The following is a 4,161-nucleotide window of genomic DNA, read 5'->3' as shown; positions in this document are numbered from 1 at the left end:
TTTACCAAAACACGTTATCAAAGGGTCTGCTCTGGGAAAAGGGTACTGTCTGTTGATAAACCTACCTCCAATCCTGATGCCACATTCTTCTTCATATTGTCCAGCTTCTTAGATTTTTTGCTCAGCAACCAGACTGAGTAAGCATGGTGAAAGAATATAACCCTAATACACAACTTTCCTGATTTTATACCATGCCACTTCCCCTTGTTATGGTCAAACTACAGCCTTTGATCTTTGCACAGTTTATTCATGCACACAATTAAGTGTTCTGGAATTCCTATTCTCAATGTTATGCATAGTTAGTTATGATCCACACAGCCAAATTCCTTTGAATAGTCAATAAATGACAAGCAATTCTCTTTCTGGTAGTCTCTGCTTTTAGCCAAGAGCCTTCTGATATCAACATTGATATCCCTCGTTCCACATTTTCTTCTGAATCCAGACTAAATTTCTGGCAGTTCCCTGTCAATGTGCTGCTACACACATTTTCAAATGATTTCCAGGAAAATTTTACTTGAATTCTGTATTAGTGGTAATTTCTGCCTTACTTTGGATCACCTTTCTTTGGAATGGGCGCAAGTATGGATCTCTGCCAGTCAGTTGTGCTCATAGCTATTTTTCAAATGCCTTCACATGGATTCATGAGTGCTTCTAGCATAATAAAAATAATATTATTTGAAAAATATGTTAATACTCTTTAGTCCCTAAATTCAAAAATATTTACTATTAAAATATTATGAATGATAAAACTATTGCTAACCATACTAAAATGATAACCAACTGAATGAGTCAGACCCCAAAATCTGAGCAAATAATTCTGTTTCATACAAAAGGGAGAACCATTCTAAATTTAGTCTCTATGGCAGCGCTTATTAAGTTCAAAAGATTGAATGTACACAGAGATTAAAAATTAAAATAGAGCAATTCTCCGACAGCCTGTAGTTGATAAATATAATAACAAGAGGTCCAGATTCAGCATCCATTGGGGAAATGTTTTCGTTCTTTCACAGTTTCTTTTTAAAATGTAGGGCATTGATTTTGGACAGCTGCTTCATTTTGTGGTCACATCCAAGTGTTTTTGTTTGTTTGTTTTTGTTTTAATTGCGAAGAACGATGAGACTTGGGAGGAATGGCTGACAAACAAGAGTCTTTTCTTAGTCAGCATCTACACTGTCTTCTATAAACCATGGTAAGAAAGACTAAGTAGGATCCTGTGAGGAAAAGTAATAGTTCTTGCCCTGAGATATTAGAAAACAACACAATACAACACACACAGAACATAGTTACTTTAGTACATTTTTGTAAATTGTTTTTACTTGGAAAAAGTTTGCTTTTTTATAAACAAGCATTTTCCATGATACTTTTCCTCTAGAAAATCTTGGTTTGAGAAATAAGATACCTTTTCTAAAGATGTAAGAGAAATGATGCTTTAAATTATTCAGAGGATCAAACTATACCTGAGATTTAAGGATCATAACAGTTACCTTAAGAGGTCAGAAGAAAATTCAGTTTTGTTTTGCAATATTTTTATAAGGATTGCCTAATTAAACTCTGTTATTTTGTCTTCATAGCTTGAGGGATAGAAAAAAATGCCAATTAGAAATTGAAGGCTTTTATGAAATGGATATGAAGTATATTGTCAAGTCAAATTCAATCTACGGAGACCGTAGGTGTGTTCCAGTCTCTACTCCAAAGAGCCTTAATGGCTGTTTTCTTAGAAGAAGAGCTACAGACTTTTCTTCTAGAGCCTCTCTGGAGGCTTACAGGTGATAGCAGAGTGTATCAACCATTTACAATGATTTTCCAATATAAAAGTCAGTTGGTAGGTAATAGGAAATGCCTCTTTCCCCCATAAAAGTATGCTTAGTTATATGCTTTCTGCTTGGGTTAGCTTATGTTACTAGTGCTATTTTTTTCTGAGAGGAGCTAAATGTGGTCTGTCTAACTGTTGTTCCCAAAGCAAACATGTTCCCTGCATGCGGGTTCTAACAATGTCCCCTCCTGCTTAATTCAAGCAGTACCAGGATGGAAGCACTATAGTTATAAAGAAAACAGTTATAAATTTACACACAAGAAGTACAATAAGAGTAAAAACCACAGATAATACTGTATTAATAAAACACAGAAAATTTAAAAACATATACAAATAATTCCAGATCAGATGATGAACCACCTCCAGTTATGGGAGAATTGCATTCGAACAATCAACCAAACAGTCCACTCAAAAGAAGTACTACTGGGATGCTACCAACACCTGAAAGAAGACAATTTTCTAAGAACAAACTAAAACCTTGACATATTTTGAGGATGAAAATAATTAAATTTTATATAGATGAATTTGCTTTGAAAATGTGTGCAAATTTTAAAACAATGTTAATTTCCTATCATAAGAGAAATAAATATTGGCTGTGAGAAATTAAAACATACAACATAAAAGAGTCTCCATAAACCAGTAACTGACAGTATCGAGAGCTTTTTCAATTCATAAGAGCATGCACACACACACACACACACACACACACATACACATACAAAGAATCCTAAAATTATGGTGATCAAATAAATGCTGAATAGATATGCTGCCTAAAAGGCAATGGGAGAGAGAATGGGGCAATCCTTGGGGAATTATATAAGTTTGATGTTGCCAATATCTCCATGAATGTCATGGCCCATCAGGGGACACAGTTAGGAAAATGTCTTAGACACAAAAAATACTTTGAGGGAATGAGCCACAGGACATGGGATCTCAGGATTCTGTCTTGGGGAACACTAAGGTCAGTTAATATGGTACACAAAGACAATGGTCTACATCCCACTTTGGTGAGTAGTGACTGGGGTCCTAGAAGCTCCTGAGCACCCATCTAAGAATGTAACTATGTCTCATTTCTTGTGAAAGGGAAAGAAGAAATCCAAAAAACAAACTTGCTGCCATCAAATCAATTTTGTCAATCCTATAGGGCAGGTTAGTATTATCCTTGAGAGTTTTCAGAGAATATAACTCTTTATGGGACTAGAAAGCCCCATCTATCTCCTGCAAAGCAGCTGGTGGTTTCAACCTGTTGATCTTGTGACTAGGGTCCCAACACAGAACCAATATGCCCCCAGGGCTTTCCAAGCAAAGAAGAGTGAAGAAAATTGAAGACGTATGGAAAGAATTGGTGCAGCGGATTAATGGACCACTCAAACATCAGTCTTCATGACTTGAGACCAGAAGAACTAGACTGTGCCCCACTACTAGCGAGTGCTCTGAAAAGAACCATATTAGAAGGCCTTGGATAGAGTGGGGAAGGGGGAACAAAACTCAAACTCATAAAAAAGAACAGACTTCCTGATTGGATAGAGACTGGTGGAACCCTTGCAACTATGACTTTCAGTCACTCTTAAAATCATATCATTGTGAATGAGGGGGGTGCAGAGTGCAGACTCAAAGCCCATCTGTAGGCAACTAGATGTCCCCTTACAGGTTGCGGGGAAAAGACGAGCCAGTCAGGGTGCAGTGTAGCAACATGAAACATACAACTTTCCTCTAGTTCCGAAATGCTTCCTCCCCCCACCCGTCCTCCACTATCATGATCCCAATTCTACCTTACAAAACTGGCTAGACCAGATGATGTACACTGGCAGAGAGGAACTCGCCCTCGGCTGGGCTTTGAGGGAGGTCAGACTCCATTTTACATCCAGACTCCGAAATACAGGTTTAATGAAGGACACAGCTTCAGACACCAGTAACAGCCCTTGAGTCTTAATAGACTGCAGTATCTTATTGACTTGGGTCGAATTTATCCTACTCAACCTATTGATTTAACCCAGCTTGTCAATGGAAGAGGTGTGACCATCCAACCACTTAAAAGGGATTTTTAGTGTCCAGCTGGTAGAGGAGGGTGCTGATAACTTCACGGCCAAAGTGAATATTGAAGTGCAGTTGGCTTCAGAACTTGCCATTGCTGCAATTGAAAAAAATGGTGGTGTTGTTACTACAGCCTTCTATGATCCCAGGAGTCTGGAAATTTTGTGCAAACCTGTCCCATTCTTTCTGCGTGGACAGCCCATTCCAAAACGAATGCTTCCACCTGAAACACTGGTAACATATTATACCGATGCAAGAAATCGTGGTTATCTGGCAGATCCTGCCAAATTTCCTGAAGCAAGACTTGAACTCGC

At 38.0% G+C, this 4,161-nt stretch overlaps 1 pseudogene; it reads left to right on the top strand.

Moving 5' to 3' along the window:
• The window catches only part of LOC101646514, a 24,975-nt pseudogene that overhangs the window by 15,247 nt on the left and 5,567 nt on the right, over window positions 1-4,161 (top strand).

The sequence above is a fragment of the Echinops telfairi genome, unplaced genomic scaffold, assembly GCF_000313985.2.
Source record: "Echinops telfairi isolate 266 unplaced genomic scaffold, ASM31398v2 ScPeMD7_7469;HRSCAF=8507_1, whole genome shotgun sequence".
NCBI lineage: Eukaryota > Metazoa > Chordata > Mammalia > Afrosoricida > Tenrecidae > Echinops > Echinops telfairi.
Note: the sequence above shows the minus strand (reverse complement) of the source record. Positions and strands in the feature narration are given on the sequence as shown.